Source organism: Clarias gariepinus, chromosome 14, assembly GCF_024256425.1.
Source record: "Clarias gariepinus isolate MV-2021 ecotype Netherlands chromosome 14, CGAR_prim_01v2, whole genome shotgun sequence".
In the NCBI taxonomy this organism is placed as follows: Eukaryota; Metazoa; Chordata; class Actinopteri; order Siluriformes; family Clariidae; genus Clarias; species Clarias gariepinus.
Genome location: NC_071113.1, coordinates 29519700 through 29532770, shown reverse-complemented (window position 1 = coordinate 29532770; position 13071 = coordinate 29519700). Strand labels below are relative to the sequence as shown.

Sequence of the window (13071 nt, the reverse complement as noted above, 5' to 3'; positions counted from 1 at the left end):
AATAAAGACTTCAACTGAATCACATTAATTTTAATCATCTGTTCCACAGGAAGATTTCGAAGCTTTTTTGATCTGGCTCTGGTACGAGTGGATTTTCTGGGAAATTCTGAAACAGCAGGACACTAAACACCTCTCCACTCATCACTTTACACAGATACTGACAAAAAAGTCTCTCTGTTCTGTTTCATAAAATCACTTTGAGTTATTATTATTATTATTATCATTACTATTGTTATTATTATTAGTGGTGCTTGCGACACAGGGGAAATTAACCGCCATAATGAAGTCATGAGAGTTGATGTTAAAACAGGGTTATTCTCATACGCATTAAATGAAGACTTCGGTTGAATCACCTTAACTTTATTCATCTGTTTCACAGGTTCCACCGGCACCGGAGAGGTCCGCAGAGGAGGTAATCCTCACACAGCAGAACACCAAACACCTCTCCACTCACAGCTACTGACAAAAAGTCTCTACAAAGTTCTGTTTGATAAGATCACTTTGAGTTATTATTACTATTATTATTACTATTATTATTATTATTATTCTGTGTAAGATCACAGTGATGATTTATTTTCTACACCAGTAGCCTGTAGTAGCAAGTGGTATTAGAGGATTAAAAACCTTTGATTAGTCTTAATGCACTGATTGTGAAATTCTGGCCTGATACGATACACATGTCATGAATCATATGTTCTCTATTGTTATGAAATAATCTGTGAGGATTAGATTTTCCCCAAACTATTATGTACAAAGTGAGAAAAATTTGTTATCACATTCATACCATAATAAAGTCATCAGAGTTGATGTTACAGGTTCATTTTTATACACATTAAATAAAGATTTTAGCTAAATCACATTAATTTGATTATCTCTTCCACAGACAATGACAACAAAAATGATATGGGACAACCTGATGCGTCAGAATGTGAGATCTGTCATTATCACATTCACACCATAAACAATGTGATAATGTGTATTCACACCATACACATTAAATAAAGACTTCAGCTAAATCACATTAATTTAATCATCTGTTCCACAGGAAGAATTGTACCGTTTCTTGAGGTGGATGTTGAACCAACCAACTTTGCCGGTAATCCTAAACCAGCAGAAGACCAAACACCTCATCACTCATCACTTTACTGACAAAAAAGTTTCTCTGTTCTGTTTTTTAAGATCACTCTGAGCCATTATTATTATTATTATTATTGAGATCACAGTGGTCAGAAGGTGATGATTTATTTTCTACACCAGTAGCCTTCTGCTAAATCACATTAATTTTGATCATCAATGTTGGACAACCTGTTGGCATGGGGAAGAGTGCCGGTAACCCTGAAACACCAGAACACCAAACACCTCACCACTCATTACTTTGCACAGATACTGACAAAATGTCTCTCTGTACTGTTTTATAAGATCACTCTGAGTTATTATTATTATTATTCTGTGTGAGATCACAGTGGTCAGAAGGTGATGATTCATTTTCTACACCAGTAGCCTGTAGTAGCAGGTGGTATTAGAGGATTAAAAACCTTTGATTAGTCTAAATGCTCTGATTGTGACATTTTGGCCTGATATGATACACATGTCATAAATCATATGTTCCCTATTGTTATGAAATAACAGGTTCATTTTTATACACATAAAATAAAGATTTTTGCCAAATCACATTAATTTAACCATTTTTTCCACAGAGGGAACAAAGGGATCAAGCGTGGAATACGATGTACAATGTGAGTTTGACTGTAATCCTGAAACATCAGGACACCAAATACCTCTCCACTCATCACTACACAGAAACTGACAAAAAGTCTCTCTGTTCTGTTTTATAAGATCACTCTGAGCCATTATTATTATTATTATTATTATTATATGTAATATCACATGGTGGTTGAAGGTGTTGATGAATTTTCTGCACCAGCAGCTCTGTGGTAGTTGTACATCTGCAAATCACAGGTTTATTTTGATGAACCTGTTTAATTTTTTTTTATAGTAAGAGCTCACTCACAGTTACATCACGTAAACAGATTAACATGCGTGTGCGGCCTTAAGTGATTGATAATTTTTTTCTGTAAGGAGACATTCATGTTTATGGGAGGAGTCTTCAGGACAGCCGTGTTTCTGGGGGGGACTAAATTGTCCCGTGGGCTTTTTTAAAACATCATTAACTTTAAACTAAAATCATTAATTAATGAAGAAAAAACTGTAATTACTGGCAAATTTCTGCAAGATGAGAGGAATACAAAACTGTGGGTAGTGTAAGGATGCAGCGTTTGTGAAACTCTAGCACAATACTGATACATACATCACAAATAATTATGATTTTTCAATGAATTAAAAAGGGAAGAAAGTCTAATATGTCTGGATCAGTTTATAAGATTTTACATTTTTGGAAATTTCCCTCAAACTATTATGTACAAAGTGAGGAAGATCTGTCCTTATCACATTCACACCATGATAAAGTCATCAGAGTTGATGTTACAGGTTAATTTTTATATACATTAAATAAAGACTTCAACTGAATCACATTAATTTTAATCATCTGTTCCACAGGAAGATTTCGAAGCTTTTTTGATCTGGCTCTGGTACGAGTGGATTTTCTGGGTAATTCTGAAACAGCAGGACACTAAACACCTCTCCACTCATCACTTTACACAGATACTGACAAAAAAGTCTCTCTGTTCTGTTTCATAAGATCACTTTGAGTTATTATTATTAGTATATTATTATCATTACTATTGTTATTATTATTAGTGGTGCTTGCGACGCAGGGGAAATTAATAATAATAATAATAATAATAATAATAATTAGAACTTTATTAATCCCAGAGGGAAATTGCTCAATTTTCGCATATCCCAATTAGGAAACTGGGGTCAGAGCGCAGGGTCAGGTGATTATCACATTCACACCATGATAAAGTCATCAGAGTTGATGTTACAAGTTCATTTTTATACACGTAAAATAAGACTTCAACTAAATCAGATTAATTTAATCATCTGTTCCACAGACCTGATGCAGGTGATCAGGTGTGATAATGTGCCTCTTTCGCCAGGTGAGTTTGACTTTAAACAAACACCTCTCCACTCATCACTTTATACAGATACTGACAAAATGTCTCTCTGATTGTTTCATTATTATTATTATTATTATTATTGTTTCTGATAGTTATTATTATTATTATTGTATGTAATATCACATGGTGATGGTCAGAAATTGTTTAATTTTCTACAACAGCAGCCCTGTAGTGACATTTTTCACCTATTATAAAATTCTATGCCAACACAATTTCTTAAATTATAATTTGTACGATGGTGAATACAGATGTTTTTCTTCTTTGTGTTGAGACATTTTCTCACTTTATTTGAAAACAAACCACACGTGTGCAATCATTAAATTGTGGTATCATAGTGCCACCTACTGGGCATTTCCTGAAGCTGCAGCTGGGTAGGCTACTGTTGTCCCAGTCAGACCACAAATAACCAACACAACATTTAACCAGCGCAAAACTGATTTGACACAATAGAAAAACATCAGACACTGCCATCTGTGAATGTCGATGAATATTGGCTGACAATAAAAGACAATAAATCTGCGCGTCAGTAGTAAGTCTGCATTATCAGACGAGCACATCACTGATTATTTTATCACAGCACACTCCACAAGTGTTTTATTCCTCGTATTACTAGAATCAGTTCTCTGTCTAATTCAAGTACAGCGTAACCTTGGATTGTGAGTAACTTGGTCTGCAAGCATTTTGCTAAATGAGCAAAAAATTTAAAGTAATAGGAAAATGCTAAATAATAAAAAATAATGCAAGGGAAAGGAAAAATTGCACCCCAGAAACCACTGCATTAATTGATTGATTGGCGTGAAGAACAAACGCGCTAAATTCACAGGAACCGTGGAGACAGACAAAACAGATGCCAGTGATTCAGACCCAGCTGAAAGCGAAATGCCATCAAATTATTATGAAGCAAAGCCCTGGCAATATTTAAGCTACTTTGAATTCAAGCACCAGAAAGGCAACAGCCTTATCATGCAAAGGTGTTCCATCAAGTAAACTTGTTTTTTTTTTAACTACACTAGAATCCTCCATCCCACCTCGGTTTAAAAAAAAGGAACTCTGAGTATATTTTCAATTAGCTACTTTTTCCTTTTTCCTGAGTAGATTTTTACTTGTACTTCAGAAACATTTCACTGAAGTAACCGTACTTTTACTTGAGCACACAATGTTATTACTCTTTCCACCTCTGTGCATTCCTGTAGTTCTTCAGAAGTAAATGACACAGATAATTAATATTTTGGACCTTAATTTCATTAATTAATCTCACCTGCAGTTTGTAGAGTCACTCCAGGTTTACCTGTCCAGCTACCACCGGTCTCATTAGTTATAAATCTGAATCTGTACTTTTCAGAATACCTGAACTGTACATTGTGGATTAACAAAGTGCAGTTTGATTTGTCCTCTTTGTCAAAGTCTGACTTGGTGTTTGATAAGCTGTCATTAACATATGGAGAGTATGTATATCTTTAATGTACACCTTTAATACCTACAGGGAATAGAGATGCGGAATCCTCTCACTGCACAGATCGGCTTATCAGAATAATTCACTGTCCTGAGCGATAACACCTGTGTAGAGAAATTGTCACGACACACCAAGCCACATATAACAGGGCACACAACACCAAGCTTTCGTCGCCAGCGGGCTATTAAAAGGTCATGCCAACGGCAACTGGTGATTAGATACTACCTGAACCTTTACTCATGTGCTTCTCCTGTCTCCCCAGATACAAGTGATTGCGGCTGAGAATTTACGCTCCTGCCTCCACAATTTAATAAATAAATAAATGTTCATGGTTTAGAAAATTTGGTTCCAGTGTTTTCTTTTTATGTCTCAAAACTGTTATAGTCATTTTAGACAACACCTAACTGTTGCTTCTAATTAATAATTAGACTTAATAATTGCTTTTAAGTCATTTCCATTGGCCTTCATTTTGTTTTATTTATGCCTAAAACAGACAAAGCTAACTATCATCCCAAATCCCGCTCTAACTCCTGATCATGGGCACTATTTAGTGTGTGGAATTAGCGATTGTACACCCTACATAGCACACTAGTATTTAATGTTATTTTTTATTCACCCAGGAACCTGGATGTTATTAGAGCTGATATTCCAAAGCAGAATAAGTGGAAATATAAAGTAAATCCTGTAAGTTTCTCAGGACTGTCCACCACCTCCATGGATTATTCTCCTCACCTTTTGGCTTCAAAAAACACTTTCAGCCCTGTTAATTACACCAACTGTCTCTCGGTAACTGTCCCGACTACATGCAAAAGGACATGTGTTGGCGGAGCAAAACAAATGGTTAAATAGACAAACATAATCTGTAAATAATAAATGGTGTCATTCATCCATGCTGTTTGACATGTCAATGATATGGAGGGAGCAGGAAAACCATGTAACTGATCATTACTTCTGCATAAATGTCTCTGAATTTTATTCCATGAACAGGAACTTTATTGAGTACTTAAATCTTGCCTCAATGAAACCAGTGCCACACAACAAAATACTTGTACCAAACTGCCACAGGTGAACAGAAAAAAATACACCATATGTTTATGATTATATGTTTATGTTCATAAAGGCTGTTTATTCCAATGATCAAACTGACCAAGGATTAATGGCAAGAGGCTCTCACCCTGGAGGCAAAAAAAGACATGGATCAAAACCCAGGTTAACCCAGGTTAGAAATTAGTGTATTTAAAAAATAAATAAATAAATAAATAAATAAATAATAAAGAAAAAGATGTATATTGAACCCAGCGGGCACAACACATGTAATCCAAGTGGATTTCTGGTGGATATTTGGTGAAGTGGTGGATCCACCAATTTTCACCTGATATCCATGTTGATTCCACGTCGTTTTAGGCACGTGGAAAACCTGTTCTAAATTAATGTGGAATCCACATGGAGTTTTAGATCTACATTATTCTTCGCCCATTTCCACGTGGATATCATGTGAAAAATAATTTTGTACCACCTATTGATGGTTGCTGGATTTAACTTTGAGTGCATATTTTGTATGCTTTTACATAAATGTGACAATCATTAATTAACATTAAACACACTCTAAAATAAAATGACACATATGACGTGTCCAATGTGTTCTAAAGTTGAACACATGAGCCAAAATGTGTTCTAAAATGGCATTTTCAAAATGTGTTACTGATCGCCTAAATGCCACATCTGACTACAACGTACACTGGATTTGCAAACTAAAAAGTAGTTCAGAACACCGATGTGCTATCAGAGGCGACACATAGGCGTCGCTGCGCAGAGTGACTTTGCAGTCTAGCGAGTGGTACTGAGCATGCGCAATGATCAGCCTTTCCTGGATCCCGTTTTTTTAAGTGAAGCGCGAAACATTTATAGCTAATAAAAAGAAATTAGAAACTTCGAAATTTGTTTAAATTTGCGGTCTGTTAAAGTTACAAAGTACCCGTGGCAATCGTGTTTCATACAGAGAACATTTGTGTGTGATGTTAGGGTGAGCACTGAGGTAAGCAGTAATATTCTAGTATGTTCTGTGGCAGTTTGTGTAGGTTCTAACCGACGCGGTTAGCTTGATTATGAATCTATGTATGTAGCTAACGTAGGCTTTGAAGCATAACAGGCAATTGCAAACGTTAATTTGTCAAAAATCATAAAAACAGGCTATAATATTTGATGAACAGGTATAATTTGTCATAAATGCAACACCATCATCATGTATAATATATTATATGCACTGAGGAGTTCTGGCAGTGAACACTAACATTCACTTGCAGAATATGTTCCATTGAATTTCTAAGAATGGGAGAAGGAACTTTTCAGTGTAACTTATGTGGGTACTCTACCCATTTATTTCTTTGAAGATAAATAGATAAGTTTGTTTTCTTTTAGATTCCTTACCAATTCACTTATGTTTCAACTAAACATGAAGGGATCACGAGGGGATAAAACATCATTTGACAGCGCTGTGCAAATTAATAACTGGTAAGTAATTGAACAGTGCCTTGTGGTTGTGTCTTTTTTATATTAAAACAATGATTGTATTGATAAATTGCAGTCCATGCATCTAAACTATACTAAACATTTTTGTCCTTTGACAGACAGTGTAGTAAAGGCGCATGATGTTACAGAAGCCTTTGCCCTCAGCTCCATTGCCAATCAGTTACGAACTGCACCTAAGAGGAAAGAAAGGCTGGATGCAGTGTCATTTATTAAGTGTTAAGTAAATGTTTTTGTAATTTTGTTTCTTTTGCTGTTTGAGACAGTTGTCTATCTCCTCTTAGATGTTTTGTTTGTTTAATTAGTCCTTTAGTATTCACATTTTTATGTTATTTCAGTATTATGCACTACACCCAGTTTTTATGTGCATTTTGTATTGTTTGTTTTAAAATACGAATAAATTATTAGTTATTACAACTTTTATGTGATTTGTGTCTGCTTTACACAGGATGTTGTAGACATTTTGAACTTTGCAGAATTTACGTTGAACACAACACGTATTTTCCATGGGCTAACATCCATGTCTTTTCCAAGTGGTAAAAAACACGTGGATTCCATGTGTCAAATCCACGTGGAATTCGACTTGCCTTTTACGCCTAAATTACCCGTATTTTCCACGTGGTGAAAACACGTCTTTTCCACGTGGTTTCCACGAGTTTGTGCCCACTGGGAAGTAATTGTACTAAAATAATAATAAGCAAAAACAACAGGAATGCTAAATTTAAATGGGTTTTTAAATTTGTTAATGTGCTGTTGAACGTTTAAACTATTAGGATAACTCTGGGTTTTGTGAAATACGCACTGTGATGATGTCATCAGTGTGACGGACAGGCGCAGGGAGAGAGAACATGCGCTTTTTAACGAGCGAGTGTCAGCACTGATTCAAAGACAGGTATATCGGTCATTTTTGTTTAAAACGCATAAATAATGTATTAGATAATATTTTAACATGTGTAAAAATCTTATTTGGGTCATCTTAGCATGATTATTGATGTTATTAAAGTGGATGAAGTGCGATTGTAAACTCTGCCAGCTCTGACACGGTTGATTTAAAGAGTGTTGAAATTCTCCGGACTTGGTGAGTTTCAAAATACGACATGCAACTCTGTTAAATTAAGTCTTAATGTGATGTGTTAATGTTTTGAAATGTTTTATGTAAGTTTATTTGCATCTATTGGTCACATGTTGTGTTGTAACTTTAGCATTGTAATTCTGAAGAGCTCAAAAGTGTAAATTAGCAACTAATCATTTACATAACTGATTTTAAGTGCTTAAATAGTATTTCCCAAGTAGTTTAAGGTTACATGTGGAAGATGTGTTCAGTCTAGCAGTCATCTGTTTGTATAAACAGGTCAGTTTTTTTCCCTTGAGCCTAAGTTGAGATGTTATCCTGAGATGGCGAGCCACCCAGTTAGAGAATCTTGAAAAGCATAATCAGAAGAGAATCCTGCAATTCAGCAAGTGTTGGAAGTTCGTCCAGTATTACAGGTGGAATTTATCCATTTTTTCCCGAGGTGTTTTTTCCACGAAACTACCTCATGCTGATCGTTGCCCTGTTTGGAAATTTGCACAACTGAACATTAGCGCTACAAGAATTTGCACTACATAAAGACTCTTGTGTTAATTGAATTTGTCATTTAAAGTAAGAAGACATTTCTATTTTGTTTGTTTTCCATGTTTACATTTATTCTATAGACCAAAATTCTTGTTGCGTATTACAATTGTTAGTGTTTTATTTATTATGGTTAATTGATTATTCCTCAGATCAGATTGACTTTACTGTAAAATTGTTTTAATTTGTGGGTCACAGATTTAATTCAAATGAGACGAATAACCAAAGTAAAGCTCCAAAAAGAGTTATTATAAGACTTAAAACAGGAAAATAATATAAATTAATTAAAAGTAAACAGATATAGGAAAGGTAATAATTCTAAAACTAGAGCAAGTTAACTATTAACGGAATAAATATAGTGCAATACAAATATATAAATTAACTAGCTACAAGGAGCTTAAACTTAGTTTTAAAGGGAAAGCATTATTTTATATTATCTGTGCTGTTGCTATTTAATTTTATGTTTTCATTTTAATCTCCTGGTTTACCACTTTAAAGTAAACAAGCCATTTTAAGTCATTCTCTTGGTCTGTCTGTTTTGTTACTGTTGTTAACCAACACTCATATATTTTGTGCCCTCCTGTAGCGATCCTAGAATCTTGACTGGTCTATTACTGGGTGATTCCATCTCAAATCAACCAGAGGGTTCCACCACATGATCACAGATTTTGCTGATTTTTTCACCAATTGTTGATATTGCCATGAAAATAAAAACCCCCAATTTTTTTGTCCCAACTCCCACTCCTTAAAAAATGGCAGCCATCTAAATTTTTGGCCTCAAAGTGCTTTTAGACATGCCACGCCCCTTTTTGAAAATAAAAAAAAAAATTCAAATTTTATTTGTCACATACACAAACATACACAGTACGAAATGTAGTGAAATGCATTATACGACTGCCATTGACCCTAGAAGAGAATTAAAGTTTACAAATAAGGGATAAATATGAATAAAAGAAATACGATAGAAATTAAATAAAAAATTTAATTAAACTAGGAAAAATAGAACTAAAAATAAAAATAGAAATGTGCTAGGAAAAAATAAAACTAAAAATAAAAATAGAAATATGTGCAAAAATAGAAATCTACTGTCCTCTTTTCCTTGCAAATTCCACACCACTGAATTGCCCTGCCCTAATCAAGATAATCAGATAGTATTGATTTAGGGGGGCACTGCTCACGCCTGTGCAACATATAGTCACGAAAAGGGGTACCCCCAAAAAATGTTTTTTCAGAAATATCTCCATAACCACAGCAGATAGCCAAATTCCGATTGCAGAATCTGAATCTACATAAAAACTTACATAAATATACCCAGTTTCATCTCCATATGACATAGAGCAAGCGAGTTCTCAAGGAAAAGAGGATTTTAAAAAGGGGCGTGGCATGTCTAAAAGCACGTTGAGGCCAAAAATTGAGATGGCTGCCATTTTTTTTAAGGAGTGGGAGTTGGGACAAAAAAACTGGGGTTTTTTATTTTCATGGCAATATCAACAATTGGTGAAAAAAATCAGCAAAATCTGAGAGGTGATGGTGGAAAATTTCTCTTTCATTGGTTGATTTGAGATGGAACTACTCTAGTATATCCTTTCACATAGAGCCGTATAGAAAAAATCTAGTAACCACGGTGCACTCCTAGTGGTGTGGGTTACACTGGGATGTGATGACTATTTGTCAAAGTCACTCACATCCTTAAGCTTACCCATTTTTTATTTATTTTTATTTATTTTTTTTGCTCTTAACACATTAACTTCAGGAACTAAATGTTCATTTGCTGCCTATTATATATTCCACCAACTTATTATTATAATAGATAGATAACCTATTAGCATGTAAGATAATCTGTTATACATGTCACCTGTCAGTGGTCATAATGTAATGGCTGATCAGTATATTCTAAACAAAGAAATGATTAATAAAATATACAAGTATGTATATATTGTTAGAAGCTATTACAGACGTGAAGGCACTTTATTAACCACCGTTTATTAAAAAAAAAAGCATAAATCTTTGTAATTAATTATATTATTGTTATTTACGCATATGGGTATGCTGTTATTATTTAAACATTATTAGGGTTAATATTCTCAGTAAGTGTTCCCATGTTGGCAAATCAGAAGGCTGAAAATGTTAATCACACTCTGACACCAAACACAGGAGATACGATGTGTGCAGCGCGTGCTCCTGCAGGCCAAAAACTGAAAAAATAAAAGTCCGAAACAGAGAAAGTGGGTGAGTCTTGGGGGCTCCTGATCCTGTCACCAGGCTTCTGATGTAAGGGACAGTCTGCCATGACCGCTGACCGCCACCAGAGGGAGACAAGGAGGGGTCTCTCTGTAATTAGTTGTAACCAGCTCCACCTGTGACTGGCCTGTTTACGGGCTGCTTACAGGTAACTCAGATGCTTCAACTGTATAAACCTTGTACAAAACAGCTTTCCAGACATTTCAGATGGTTCATGTGATCTCCCATCACTTCTTTTTTTTAATGGTAATAACCTTAAAGCAACGCTTCCCAACAAAATCATCCGCTCTTGTTTAAATTTTTTATAATATATCCAACATCATTATATTATAACAATATTTTACAAACTTATGATAAACCAACCGTTAAAATACTACGAACACAATATATTGTGTTTCCAGTGGCTCCTAAAGCAAAGGAAACCCATTTCAAAATATTTAATGGTATTTATCCATCATCTGAGTTTTTAAGACAACGGTTTAATTTTGAACCAAATGCTTGTACTTTCTGTAAAATTGACATTGAGACTACTGATCACCTTTTCTTGTGAGTTCTCTGCTATCGTTTGGGAAAACATGTCTTATTGGTTGGAGCCAAAGATACAATAACTGCCCGCTTTTGAAAGAAAACATATTATAATTAGGCATAAAATTGAGGTTTTAAAACCGAACAATGTAATTGATGCAGATGTTAATCTAGCCATGTCAGACCAGAACCTAGAATACTTTACTCCCCTTGAAGAGAATGAACTAATTTCACTCATCTCTTCTTCAAATTCATCAACCTGTATATTAGATCCTGTACCGACACATTTTCTTAAACAGATAGTACCAGCAATAATAGAACCCCTGTTGAGAATAATTAATTCTTCACTCAGCATTGGATATGTTCCAAAATCTTTTAAATTAGCAGTTATCAAACCAATAATTAAGAAACCTGACCTCGACCCCTGTCAGCTGTCCAGTTACAGACCAATATCAAACCTCCCCTTTTATCTCTAAGATCCTGGAAAAGATAGTAGCGGAGCAGCTATGCTCATATATACATAGAAATGGCATACATGAACTGTATCAGTCAGGATTTAGGCCTCATCACAGTACAGAGACAGCGCTCGTTAAAGTAGTAAATGACACTCTATTGGCCTCTGATCAGGGTTGTGTAACTATGCTTGTATTACTTGACCTCAGTGCAGCTTTTGACACCGTTGATCACGCTATTCTTCTTCACAGATTAGAAAATGTAGTGGGAATTAAGGGTACAGCCCTCTCCTGGCTCAGATCCTATCTGACCCATCGTTATCAGTATGTAGACTTAAATGGTGATTATTCTACATGTTCTCTAGTGGAGTTTGGCGTTCCGCAGGGTTCAGTTTTAGGTCCACTGCTTTTTTCCCTTTACATGCTTCCTCTGGGCAACATAATCCGTAAGCATGGTATTAGTTTTCATTGTTATGCTGACGATACACAGTTATATGTCTCAGCAAAACCTGATGAGAAAAAACAGCTTACTAAAATTGAGCAATGTGTGCAGGACATAAGAAATTGGATGCTAATTAACTTCCTTCTGCTAAATCCGGATAAGACAGAAGTTCTAGTCATAGGACCGCATACAGCTAGGAGTAAAATTTTAGATCACACCGTAACTTTAGATGGCCTTTCTGTTCCATCAAATGCAACAGTGAAAGACCTTGGTGTGATTATTGATTCCAGCCTTTCATTTGAAGCACATGTAGATAATATTACCAGGATAGCAATCTTTCACCTCAGAAATATTGCCAGAATAAGAAATTTATTGTCGCTAAACGACGCAGAAAAACTAGTTCATGCTTTTATCACCTCTAGGTTGGACTATTGTAATGCCTTACTGTCTGGTTGTTCAGCTAGATGCATAAATAAGCTTCAGCTAGTCCAGAATGCAGCAGCGAGAGTCCTCACCAGAACCAGAAGATATGAGCACATCACCCCTATCTTATCTTCACTCCATTGGCTCCCTGTGAAATTTCGCATTGATTTTAAAATACTACTCTTGACATATAAAGCATTAAATGGTCTCGCGCCGCAGTACCTGAGCGAACTGCTAGTGTCTTACGATCCGCCACGCCTACTTCGATCAAAGGATGCAGGCTGCTTGTCAGTACCGCGTATTATGAAAAATACAGCTGG

General features: G+C 35.4%; 2 long non-coding RNA genes across 2 annotated transcripts; both read left to right on the top strand.

Annotated features, from left to right (window-relative positions):
- The first annotated feature begins 336 nt into the window (after positions 1-336).
- On the top strand, positions 337-1134 carry LOC128541096 (uncharacterized). Its single transcript, XR_008365621.1, has 3 exons — positions 337-412; positions 884-928; positions 1046-1134. It is a non-coding gene; the product is annotated as an uncharacterized LOC128541096 (long non-coding RNA).
- A 4991-nt stretch (positions 1135-6125) lies between these two features.
- On the top strand, positions 6126-7728 carry LOC128541093 (uncharacterized). The gene is made up of 3 exons (XR_008365618.1): positions 6126-6565; positions 6949-7041; positions 7158-7728. It is a non-coding gene; the product is annotated as an uncharacterized LOC128541093 (long non-coding RNA).
- The last annotated feature ends 5343 nt before the right edge of the window (positions 7729-13071 follow it).